Source organism: Cnephaeus nilssonii (assembly GCF_951640355.1).
Source record: "Cnephaeus nilssonii genome assembly, chromosome: 16".
Classification (NCBI taxonomy): domain Eukaryota; kingdom Metazoa; phylum Chordata; class Mammalia; order Chiroptera; family Vespertilionidae; genus Cnephaeus; species Cnephaeus nilssonii.
Window position 1 is genome coordinate 4,714,019 of NC_137087.1, and position 13,798 is coordinate 4,727,816.

The following is a 13,798-nucleotide window of genomic DNA, read 5'->3' on the forward strand; positions in this document are numbered from 1 at the left end:
TGAGTGTTAGTGGCAGGTGCCAACTGTGCCCCCTTCTTCCTTCCTCTCTGGTCGGCGAGCATGTTCTGCAAGAGTAAGGAGTGATAGGGAAAGGCTCTGGGATGTCCCGCTTTACCTGGGAGAGAGGCAGGGGCAGGGAGCCAAGGCAGGGCCATCTGTCTGGGTGGGAGGGAGGAAAGGTATAGGCCACCCAGCTGGCATCCCTTATCTTTTTTCCCTGTGGCCAGAGTAGGTTATTTTATAGCCTAGCCTCTTTATGGCCCAGCAGGGTGCAAGGCAAACAAAGAACATGTTTGCCTTGGGACCCAACTCCCACAACAGGTGTGCCCTCTTCAGCAGCCCTGCCTGTCACTTAGAGGGCCTCTTGGAAAACCAGAGCCTTACCTGCTGCCCGACCGGAAGTCCTGAGGCCCCACCCTCACACCTCCCTTCACTGAGGCTTGAAAAAAGGCTGAAATCCCTTCCTTAGCCATCAATCTTCTGCATTCTTACCAGCTTGCCATGAGGTTGCACCAGTCTTGGCTTTATTTTCCAGATGATAAAACAGAGGCTGAAATGGTTGTTCCCAAGCTTCTTCACCCTCTGTGCTGTGGGATGTAGTTTCATTTCTTTTATCTATTCTTTTCTTTATAAAATTGGAATTATAAATCTTCTTTAGTAACAAGAATGAAACAAAAAGACCTATATTCTTATTGCTCAGATAACTGATGTAAACTTTCCCCCTTCTCCAAATTCTACTTCTAGAGGTTACACCTTTCAACCTTTTTTTATTCCATGAAGGTGATAAATTATCTGATAGTCTTTTTAAAAGTATATAATTTAAACAATTTTAAACTTATGGAGAAATTAAAAGTAGGGATAAAGAACATTTAAAAAATTTCTTTATTGTTTAAAGTATTACATATAGTATGATATATGTCTCCTTTTCCCTGCATTGACCTCTCCCTGGCAACCCCCAACCCCCCGCACATGCCCTGACCCCCCTAGTGCCTGTGACCATTGGTTATGCTTATACGCATGCATACAAGTCCTTAGGTTGATCTCTTACTCAACCCTTCCTCCCCTGCCTTCCCTCTGAAGTTTGACAGTCTGTTCGATGCTTCTCTGTCTCTGGATTTATTTATGTTCATCAGTTTATGTTATTCATTATATTTCACAAATGAGTGAGATCATGTGATATTTATCTTTCTCTGACTGGCTTATTTTGCTTAGCACAATGCTCTCCAGTTCCATCCATGCTGTTGCAAATGGTAAGAGTTCTATCTTTTACAGCAGTGTAGTATTCCATTGTGTAGGTATATCAGAGTTTTTAATCCACTCATCTGCTGATGGGCACTTAGGCTATTTCCAAATCTTAGCTATGGTAAATTGTGCTGCTATGAACATAGGGGTGCATATGTCCTTTCTGATTGGTGTTCTGTTTTCTTAGGATATATTTCTAGAAGTGGGATCACTGGGTCATATGGGAGTTCCATTTTTAATATTTTAAAGAAATGCCATACTGTTTTCCACAGTGGCTGCACCAGTCTGCATTCCCACCAGCAGTGCACAAGGGTTTCCTTTTCTCCACATCCTCGCCAGCACTTGTCGTTTGTCATTTGTTGTTTGTTGATGACAGCCATTCTGAGAGGTGTGAGATGGTATCTCATTGTCGTTTTGATTTGCATCTCTCGGATGATTAGTGACTTTGAGCATGTTTTCATATGTCTCTTGGTCTTCTGTATGTCCACTTTCAAAAAGTGTCTATTTAGGTCCTTTGCCCATTTTTGATTGGATTTATCTTCCTTTTGTTAAGATGTATGAGTTCCCTATAAATTTTGGAGATTAGACCCTTATGGGATAAAACATTGGCAAATATTTTCTCCCATGCAGTGGGCTTTGTTGATGATTTCTTTTGCAGAAGCTTTTTATTTTGAAGTAGTCTCATTTGTTTATTTTCTGTTTCCATTGTCCTAGGAGTTGTATCAGTAAAGATATTGCTATGACATATGTCTGATATTTTGCTGTCTATGGAGTCTTCTAAGATATTTATGGTTTCCCATCTTATGTTTAAGTCCTGTATCCATTTTGAGTTTATTTTTGTGTTTGGTGTAAGTTGGTGGTCTAGTTTCATTTTTTTGCATGTATCTGTCCAGTTTTCCCAGCACCATTTATTGAAGAGACTGTCTTGACTCCATTGTATACTCGTGCCTCCTTTGTCAAATATTAATTGAGTGTAATGGCTTGGGTCAATTTCCGGGTTTCTCTTTCTGTGAATTTATTATTGGTGTATAAAAAAGCCATAGATTTCTGGGTGTTAATTTTGTATCCTGCTACATTGCTGAATTCATTTATTAAATATAATATTTTTTTGATAGAGACTTTAGGGTTTTTTTTGTACAATATCATGTTGTCTGTGAATAATGACTGTTTTACTTCTTTTCCAATTTGGATGCTTTTTATTTCTTCTTCTTGTCTGATTGCTATGGCTAGTACTTCCAGTACTATGTTGAACAGAAGTGGTGAGAGTGGGCATCCCTGTCTTGTTCCTGTTCTTAGGGGAAATGGTTTTAGTTTTGCCCACTGAGTATGATGTTGGCTGTAGCTTTGTCATATATGGCTTTTATTATGTTGATGTATCCCTCTAGTCTCATTTTGCTGAGAGTTTTTATCAAGAAAGGGTGTTGGATTTTGTCAAATGCTTTTTCTGCATCAATTGATATGATTATGTGATTTTTGTCTCTTAATTTTTTTCATGTGATATATCATGTTTATTGATTTGCAGATATTGTACCATCCTTGCATCCCTGGAATAAATCCCACCTGGTCATGGTGTATGATTTTTCTAATGTAATGCTGGGTCCAATTTGCTAAGATTTTGTTGAGGATTTTAGCATCGATGTACATCAGAGACATTGGCCTGTAGTTCTCTTTCTTTGTATTGTCTTTATCTGGTTTTGGGATCAGGGTAATTCTGGCGTCATAGAATGAGCTTGGAAGTGTTCCTTCCTCTTGAATTTTTTGGAGTAGTCTGAGGAGGATAGGTTTTAGTTCTTCTTTGAATGTTTGGTAAACACCCATGTAAAACCATCTGGCCCAGGGCCTTTGTTTGCTGGAAGTTTTTTTTTTAATTTTAAATTTTATTTATTTATTTTTAACATTTTTATTTATTTAGGAGAAGAAGGGAGAGGGAGAGAGATAGAAGCATCAGTGATGAGAGAGAATCATTGACCAGCTGCCTTCTGCATGCCCCACACTGGGGGTTGATCCTGCAACCCGGGCATGTGCCCTGATGGGGAATCAAACCGTGACCTCCTGGTTCACAGGTCGACTCTCAACCACTTAGCTACACTGACCAGGGTGCTGGAAGTTTTTTGATTACTGCTTAAATTTCCTCCATAGTTATTGGCCTATTCAGATTTTTTGATTCTTCCTGATTGAGTTTTGGAAGTTCATATTTTTCTAGGAATATGTCCATTTCCTCTAGGTTGACCACTTTGTTTGAATAGGCTTGTTCATAGTATATATGTATATATTTTTTACAATCCTTTGTATTTCTGTGTGGTCTGTTGTTATTTTGCCTCTCTCATTTTTGATTTTGTTTATTTGGGTCTTCTCTCTGCTTCTTGGTGAGCCTGGCTATAGGTTCTTAAATCTTGTTTTTCCTTTCAAAGAACCAGCTCTTGGTTTCATTGATCTTTTGTATTTTTTTTTCTTTTGGTCTCTATGTCATTTATTTCCACTCTGATCTTTATTATTTTCTTCCTTCTACTCACTGTGTGCTTTTCTTGTTGCTCTCTTTCTAATTATTTAAGTTGCAGAGTTAGATAATTTATTACCAGTTTTTCTTGTTATTTTTGTTTTGTTTTGTTTTGTTTTGTTTTGTTTTGTTTTGAGGTAGGCCTGTAATGCTATGAACTTCCCTCTCAGGACTGCTTTCACTGTGTGCCATGGATTTTGGATTGTTATGTTTTCATTGTCATTTGTTTCCATGATATTTTTTTTATTTCTTCTTTAATCTCTTTGCTAACCCAATCATTGTTTAATAAATGCTATTTAGCATCCAAGTGTTTGAAATTTTTTGATAGTTTATTATGTCATTGTCATATGAGAAGATGCTTGATATGATTTCAATCTTCTTGAATTTGAAGAGACTTTGCCTGTGTTCCAATATGTGGTCTACCTTTGAAAATGACCCATATGCACTTGAGAAGAATGTATATTCTGTAGCTCTGGGGTGAAATGTTCTGAAGATGTCGATTAAGTCCATATGATCTAGTGAGTCATTTAGGATTGCTGTTTCTTTGCTGATTTTTTTTTTTGTCTAGAGGATTTATCCAGTGATGTCAGTGGGGTATTAAAGTCCCCTACTATGACTGTATTGCTGTAAATCTCTCCCTTGATATTTTCCAGAAGTTGTTTTATGTATTTGGGTGCATACGTGTATATCAGAGTTATATTCTCTGTTGTATTGATCCCTTTAGTATTAGGAAGTGGCCCTCCTTATCTCTTGTTATGGCCTTCACTTTGAGGTCTATTTTGTCAGATATAAGTATTGCTACCCCAGCTTTCTTTTTTCTTCTTTCCATTTGCCTGAAAAATATTTTTCTATCCCTTCACTTTCAGTCTGTGTGAGTCCCTTGTTCTGAGGTGGGTCTCTTATAGACAGCATATATATGGGTCATGTTTTCTTATCCATTCAGCCACTCTATGTCTTTTGATTGGAGCATTTAGTCCATTTACATTTATGGTTTTTATTGATAGGTGCTTGTTTTTAGCCATTTCTATTCTTTATGCCTATGTTTCTTCTTCCCTTTCTATTTCTTCTCTTTACAACAGTCCTTTAGCATCTCCTGCATTGATGGCTTGGTAGTGATAAAATCCCTTAGCCTTTTTTTTTTTGCAAAGCTCCTGATTTCCCCTTCAATTTTGAATGAAAGCTTTGCTGAATAGAGTACTCTTGAATTCAGACCCTTGCTTTGCATCACTTTGTATACTTCATTCCATTTCCTTCTGGTCTAATGTGTTTCTCTTAAGAAATCATTTGATAATCTGTTGGGAGATCCTTTGTAGGTAACTCTCTGTCTCTCTCTTGCAGCCTTTAAGATTCTCTCTTTGTCGTTAATGTTTGCCATTGTAATTACGATGTGTCTTGCTGTGGGTCTTTTTTGGTTGATATTGTTAGGGACTTTCTGTGCTTGTGTGACTTCTTTCTTCCCCAAATCAGGGAAGTTTTCTGTCATTAGTTCTTCAAATAGGTTTTCTAATCCTTGCTTCTCTTTTTGTTCTGCTGGAACCACTATTATATATATATATATTACTTCATTTCATATTGTCCCAAAGCTCCCTTAGGCTCTCCTTCTATTTTCTAATTTTTTTCTCCAATAGCTGTTCAGATTGGGTGTGTTTCTCTGCCCTGTCTTTTAACTCTCTAATTTGGTCCTCCACTTCTTCTAGTCTACTGTTGAAACCTTCCATTCTGTTTTTCATTGTAGCCCTATCATTTTCTATTTCCTCTTGATTCTTATATAAATTGTTGATTTTCTCACCCATCTGGTTTATGAACTGTATGCTGAATTCTTTTTCTGACACATTGCATGCCTCCATTTCATTTAGTTCTTCTTCTGGTGATTCCTCCTTTTCTTTCCTGGGGGTGGGGTGGGGGGAGGTTGTTTCTTTTTCTCCCCAATTTTTGCTGTTTCTTTCTGGGCACCCTGCTTGGGTTTGAGAGATTGAAGACCCTATCAGGGCAATGGTCCAGAAATCATTAGCCTAGAGGCTGGGTCTGCCTTGAGTTTCATGCCTTTATTGTCTCTGCTCTGCTTTGTATCCCCTTCTCCCACTGATCTGGTCCCACAGTTGCCTGCTTCAGGTGCTCGGGATGATGTGTGACTCCCTCTGAGGACCCAGAGCCCTCTGGCATGCAGTTCACTGTGTGGCCTGGCACTTGTGGCGGAGTGGCACCCTAGGTCCCTCTGGCAGTGCTCTTGTGGTGCGGTCCTGTGGCTCCTGGCTGGGCACACCAGCTTGCTACGGGTTGCCCAAGCAGCACTTTCCTATGGCCTGGAGTGAGGCGTGTGCTGCATTGATCTGGGTAGCCCCTGCAGGACTGTCACAGATGCTGGGGAGAAGCAGGTGCAGGTTGCTCTGGGTTGCACAGTCCTTGCTTTCTTGTAGCCCAGAGTGAGACGTATGCTGGGTTGCACCAGTTTTCTCCTCCTCAGTGTGGAGAGGGGGCGGGTTGCCCTGGGTTGCTCAGTCTGCACTCCCCTGTTGCCCGGAATGAGGTATGTGTTGGGTTGTTCTGGATGGCTCTGGCAGGACTGTCCCGGGGGCTGAGGTGGAGTGGGTGCATGTTGCTCTAGGTCGCACAGTCAGAGTTCCCCTGTGGCATGCTCTGGGTTGCTTAGGGTTGCCCTGGCAGCAGGTCCTGGTGCTAGGAGTGGAGCGGGTGCTGGGTGGCTTCAGTTCAGGCTAGCAGCATGGTTCTTGGGTCCAGGGCTAGGGTGGGGCACAGGGTTCTCCCTGGCTTGCACTTACGGCAGGGTCTTGGAACTGGATCCTAGGACTCTGGGTCCCAGTGGGCTGGTGAGGAGGCCTGGTGTGGGAGCTCACTCTGGTGGCACATGCTCCCTGCAGAGAGGTCTGGGAGCCTGCCAGGAGTTACTGTGCCACTCACTTACGGGGCATGGCAGTGGTTCCACGTGGGTTATGGCTGGCAAGTGGCATCCTCTAGGTGTCCTCTGCCCTTCCTTTTTGAAAATTATCTCCTCAGCTGTGTTTAATTTGTTAATTCAGGGTGGATGTTCTCCGATTTAGTTGCTTTTCTGGCATGGCGCTAGGAGGTGGTGCATGACACTGCTGGCTATTCACCCGCCATTTTCTCCAGCAAGAACATTTTTTTCTGAACCATTTGAGAATTAGCTTCCAACGAGATACCCATCTCTCCAAAGAAGAATTTTATTATATATTTCTTACAGAAAAGGACATTCTTCTATTTTTCCAAAACACAACCATTGTGATTCAGGCGATTAGCATTGACACATAACTACCCTCTTATTTCCAGCCTTCATTCAAGTGTCATCAGTTGTCCTAAAATACTTAGTTTTAGCTCATGTCTCTGTCTTTCTTGACTTTCATTAATTAGACACATTTTAATATTATAGGCCAGTTATTTTGCAGCATGTCCCTCACTGTGTTATTCTGACATTTGCTCTGAATTGGATTAATCTTCATGCACCCTTGGCAGAGATTTCACAGAAGCAATGCTGTGTTGTACTCGCATCCTATTATAGGCACATGATTTCAGTTTGCAATGCTAATGATGGTGGTCATTTTGATCATTTGATTAAGTGGCATCTTCTAGATTTCTCTACTACAAAGTAACTCCGTTTCTATTTGTATTTACAGGTATTTTGTGGTAAGATTCATTGAGGTCATGTATATATCCCATTCCTCAAACTTTCACTTTATTCATTCATTTATTTATGTTAGAATAGACTCATAAGTTTCTATCTTATTCAGTGGGTTATCATCTAGTACTATCATTTATTTTAATGCTCACATTGTCCCAGATTTGGCTAGTGAGGGCCCCTTCAAGCTGGATTCTGGGTCTTTTTAACATGCTCTGTCATTCGGAGAGCACTTCATATTTTTAGCTCCCAAAGATCTTTTGGGCTCATCTTGCATTTTCTCTGTGTAATGGATTGTTTAATGGAGAATGGCATTTAGAAACCAAATATGGGTGCTTCAAGTGATCATTGCTATTGGGATGTTACTGCTCCTGGCTCTCTCAGTATACAGAGCAAAGAGGTTGTGTGTGTGACAATTATATATCTCTCTCTATATATATTGAAAATCACAAGTTCACACTAATACCTTCAATTCTAACTCAGATCACACGGTTCATTCTAATTTTCTCCATTTTCCATATTTGTAACTGCTCTTGCCATCAGAGAGAAAACTGGCTCACATTATTCTTAATATATTTGCTTGACTCTGTCAAACCCTGTATGGAGCTGCTCTTCCATAGCAGAACCCCTCCCACCAGCACCTCACTCTGCTTGGCTCTGGCATGCCCTCTGGGCTTTTCCCATCTCTCATGTGGATACCCACTTCATTGTATTTGGGCTTTAACTCCCCGTGTTGGGCCACCAACCCCCATACCCCACATGGATACTCTTTTGGTCCTATTCCAGCTCTGACATGCCATCCTACCTATGTGCATATATCCCTCTCCCACCTGGTCCTGAAGCCACCTCATGGGCACCTGTGGGGACATCCTCTCACTCCTCTTGCACTCCAACTCTCTGCTCGTATCCACTGGGACTCCCTAACCCCAGTGTCCCCCTCATGGGACACCATCTTTCTCAGCCCACCTAATGGCATTTGGAATTGTTCCTGCACCACAGAGGTATTTGGAGCCAATTCCAGATATAGATATGGATATTTGGAAGGGTAGGAAAAGGAAGAGAAAGACCCCCCCTTTTTTTTATTTGAGCCCTGGCTAGTGTGGCTCAGTTGGTTGGAATGTCATCCCATATACCAAAAGGTGGTGGGTTCAATTCTTGGTCAGGGTACATACCAAGGTTGTGGGTTTGATCCCCCATCAGAACACGTATGGGGTGAGGACAACCAATCAATGTTTCTCACAACCATGTTCTCTCTTTCTCTCCCTTTCTATTTCTCTCCTTTCCCTTCTCTCTCAAATCAATAAAAACAAAAAAATTGAAACATTTAAAAATGCACACGAACCACAGAAAGTAGTGTAATAACCACCAAATACCCATCCCTTGCATTCAACAATTACCCAAGATTTTTAAGCAAGTTGCTTTTTTTTTTTTTAATCCTCACCGGAGGATATTTTCCCATTGATTTTAGAGAGAGTGGAAGAGAAAGGGAAAGACAGAGAGAAATATCAATGTGAGAGAAACACATCAATTGGTTGCCTCTTGCACATGCCCTGACCAGAGCCCGGACTGGGGAGAAGCCTACAACCAAGGTATGTGCCCTTGACTGGAACTGAACCCAGGACCCTTCGGTCCACAGGCTGACGCTCCATCCACTGAGCCAAACTGGCTAGGGCCTGAGCAACTTCTTTTAACAGTTTCAGATTGGATTCTTTTGGTTAACTCCTAAAGCAAAATAATATGTATACCACTATTTGTTATCATTTTAAGACATTATTTATTCACTCAGCAATTAAAGTGACAACTTTTCTTACTTATATGACCCTATACTTTATTGCTGAGGAACAGAATATTTACAAAGACTCAGTGTGTACTACCATGAAAGTACTATTAATTGTAAATAAAGTGTAATTAAAAGTATTTTTATTGATTTCAGAGAGGAAGGGAGAAGGAGAGAGAGATAGAAACATCAATGATGATAGAGAAACATCATGGATAAGCTGCCTTCTGCACGCCCCCCACAGGGGATTGAGCCCACAACCCAGGCATGTGCCCTAACCGGGAATCAAACCATGACTTCCTGGTTCATAGGTCGATGTCAACCACTGAGCCACACCAGCCAGGCAAAAGTGCAATTTTTTGACCAGTGAAATGCATGGGCATTAGCTCATTACTGCATTTTTTTTTCTTCTGGGAAATGAGTTCCTTGGTCAGAAGCATTGTGTGGGTGAACAGGTTGGTGAATAGAGAAGAATTCTGTGAGTTAATAGATGGTGATGCTGGAAGATCATAAGGAAGGCAAATCTACCTCCAGAATAAGTGTCAAATCACATGCCCTCCCTGATGAAGAGGTATGAGGTAACCAGCCTGCCAACAGGTGGCTGGTCAGTCTCCCAGGAAATGTGTCATATTGGGGGCCCCAGGATGAGCACTGCTATTGTCAGGATGGGCACTTAGTAACACAGGCCACTACGTCTATTTTGGAGAAGGAAAGGTCATGCTGCTGAGCCCACTCACTTTCTCCATAAACATCCTCATTCTATTGAGCCCACGCACAAACACCAGGGTGTCTGGGGAAAGAGGCTGGTTGATGCCCATGTGATGGATCACCTTGTGTGCTGGGGTAGCATTCTCATGGGCACAAATGCGCTCACTTGCTGAAAAGTGCATCCATGTATTCTTTTGAGAGCTTGCTATCAACTCAGTAGTCATTTCTTGAGGCACTGTCACCCTACTAATGTTTAGCTGCTGCCCTTGCACTAGCACTAGATCAGCATTGATTTCTCTCAGGAAGCATGGGACTTAATTGGAAAGTCTATAAGGAGGATTCTCCAAAAGGTTGGGGGCCTCTAGACCTTCAACAAGGGACCTTGCTGAAGGCGGCAGCCCCTGCCTTGACTTTCCCAAACAAGTCCGAGCCTCTGGGTGTTTTACTGGAATCTCTGTTTAGTCTTTAGACCCAACCTTGTAGAAGCATGTGCTTTCTCAAGGATACTTAGCCTGCTGATTGTATCTAGAGGTTAATTTTAGTTCAAGCTGTTGCTACAATAAAAGCCTAAGGAGGCAGGTGAATGGGGCTGTCTGGTTCCTATAGCCAGGCAGTCCCTTAGCCCTCTCTTTCATAGAAATGTGTGTCAGAGTAATCCACTCATCCGTTGCTCAGGTCTGCTGGTCAGTCCCAGCAGGTGGTGCCCCGTGTGAGAACCAAGGAATGCAATGAGACACAATGGAACCCTCGGAAATGAAGAGGAAGAAAATGAAAGTATCTGCACAGTAAGTCATTGGAGCACACTTGGGGTTTCCGAGTTCGAGGGAATTCTTTCTCAGCTGAGGTTTTATAAGGGGACAACAGTTGTCCACAGAACAGCAGCAATATATCACAGAGCTGAAACAGTTATTAAAAGCAGGTGGTGCCTCTGTTACAAGAGAACAACTAAAGAGCTCATTACAAATTGTTATAATTTATAATCCTTGGTTCCCCAATGCTGGAACACTAGACCTTAATCCTCTGGGAACAAGTGGGCAGAAACTTAAAGAGAAATCAGGCCCCGGGAAAATGAGTGCCCTTATCATCATTAACTGTGTGGGATCTTGTTCGAGCTGCACTATGGCCACTTCATATTGAGGATCAAAAGCCTACAGAGCGACAGGAGGATTTCCCACCACCCCCTCCTCCTAAAGCAGAGCCTGTAGAGCCTGTAATACCCAAAGCCCCACCACTGAAGGAAATACTTCCCGATCCTCCGCCTCCGGTGTGGGAAGGCTCATCAACCAGATCCTCAGTTATGGGGTCCTGTGTCAGGCAAGCCAGGTTAGAAGGAGAGCTTTTGGCTTGCCCAGTTATGCAAGATCAACAAGGTAATAGAATTCACGAGCCGCTCTCCTTTAATAACTTTAAAGAAATAAGGAAAAGTATTAGAGAAAATGGGGCTAACAGTCCATTTACAAAAGGACTCCTTAATGCCTTGTCTGAAAATTATCCCATGACTCCTTGGGACTGGCAGATTTTAGTCAAAACAACTCGAGACGCCAGTCAATATTTATTATGGAGAGCAGAATATGATGAGATCTGTGAACAACAGGCTGGTTGTGTGTGTTCACTGGCGACCCCACCTAGGAGCCCTCTGGGCCACCTTCTGGCTGTAAGTCCTGGGCACTATAAAACATCTTCTGAACAATCCATGGAAAGGACTCTGGTTTTGTAAGTCTTGTCTGTAGGTTGTGCATGCGTATAAATATTGTACATAGAGTGTCTCTGTTGATTGTTGTTTGGTTTAATTTGTTTAAAGATGGGACATATTTCACTTTGCTAAGGGCTACAGCTACTTGTAGCAGGTTGAACACATGGCAGGGATTGCAGGAACTTCCCAGCAGCTGCCAAGAATTCCTGCTCTCCCTCTCAAGGCATAGCCACTGGAAACTCTTAGCTAGTAGAAGTTCTTCTCTGTCTGTAATGTAACTTGGATACTGATTGATGTTCTTTGCTGTGCTAGGTTAGTATGAAATAAGATTCTAAGGCTAATATCCCAGTCAACCATTTTGTGAATACTTGTTCATTTATAGTAGGGTGTTTTTTTTGTTTTGTTTTGTTTCTGTTTTTAAAATCTTTTCTCATATACAAGATTTCATATTGTTAGTCTACTCAAAAAGAGAAAAATAATTATTTAAATTCCCCAAGTATTTATCCCAGAGGGCTGGAGCTACAGAAGTATCCTTGAATAGGCTGCAGAAGTGGCAGCAGGGGGTTGAGGGGGCATTCTTCTTGTAAAGAAAAAAAATTGTACTTTTACAGCAAAGCTGTTAGAGGCCCAGGAGTTACTGCAGTCCTGAGACCAAACCTCGAGGCCTGATATCTCCCCACATACACACCCACCCTTTCTCCAGACTCCTGAGAGTTGTCAAGGTCATGTTATCTCTGTTATGCTTCTTAGGAATCTATATCTATCTATCTATATAAAACCCTAATATTCAAATAGACCAAACGGCGGAACAACTGAACAACCGAACAACCGGTTGCTATGACGTGCGCTGACCACCAGGGGGTGCGCGGGGAACATGGCGGATGTTGGCAGCAGGCGGCAGAGTGTGGAACATAGCAGACATCAGCCACAGCGGGATGGTGGAGCAGGTGAGTGGGGGTGCCAGACCAAGGCAGGGTGCAGGTTGCTGTTATCGGGGCGAGCATCTGGTGGTTACTGAAAATTCTTTGCTCCTGTGAGCTGCGGTCCAGCCCGGCGCTCACACCTGCTGCCAGCATCGGCCCCACTTGCACCTGCTGCTGGTGCCAGAGCCACCGCTCACACCCGCTGCCAGCGCCTGGCGCCAGCCCCTATCACTCAGCACCATCAGTGGGTGCAAGCAATGGCTGCTGGCCCTGATTGCCCCTGAGAGCCTCTCCATCTCTCCCTGCTCCTGAGGGGCAATTGGGGTAGCAGCTGCTGCTCAAACCTGTTGTTGGTGCCGGCCCCAATCACTCTGCAACGTCAGCAGGTGTGAGCGGGGCAGGCGCCATCAGCGCATGGGAGCAGCGGTGTGGGAGCAGGGCTACCAACAGACAGGGGACTGGGGGCCACAGCAGGAGGGGCCAGCGGGGACGGGGAAGATGGACTGAGACCTGACCCTGTGCCCACCGCAGCCTCTTGCCTCACATTTCCTTTCAAGGTGCACAACTTTGTGCACTGGGCCCCTAGTATGAGTATATTTTTATTGGAAAAATAAGCCTATTTCTAAAAGTAAAGGGAAAAAAGTTTTTCCTGTATTTGCCTAAGAAGCAAAGGTTATATATATATTATTAAAATAATTATGTTGTGTTAATCAGGAACTTGATTACTTTAAATGAATAAATTAATACTGTTTAATAATAATAATAATAATAATAATACATAATCTCTTAGTATAATGTATTTGACTACCTTCCCAGGGTTTGAATTTTAAGAAATGTTTTCTTGACATAGAATTGGCTTCAGATCATTCCAATAGGCTCTAGAATGCTTCAAGTGTTTGCTTTCTCTCTCATGAAGGAAAAATTTCTACTTAAGGTACATAGGAAACTTTGTCAAATAATAATAACTATGTTATACTTCCATTTATAGCTGTAATTGTTATTCTGGAATATTGTGTTTTATAGAAAGGACAAGATCCCATGTCATTTGCATTACTCTAGAAAGTATCTGAATTTATAGAAATATTAGCATGAAAAATCAGAAGAAACAACAATTTTATAGAGCTGAATAAATAGAAAATAATCATATAGTTTTTGTAACTTTTGTTGGAAGTATTGCTAATTCTTAAACTTTTTGTTTTTCAGATATAAGGAAGCATTTTTAAAGCAATTTGGTAAATTAAATATTTCTCTCAGCAGGCAGTCTGGTCTGAGACAATCTGACTAATACTTCCACCCCTCCCATCCC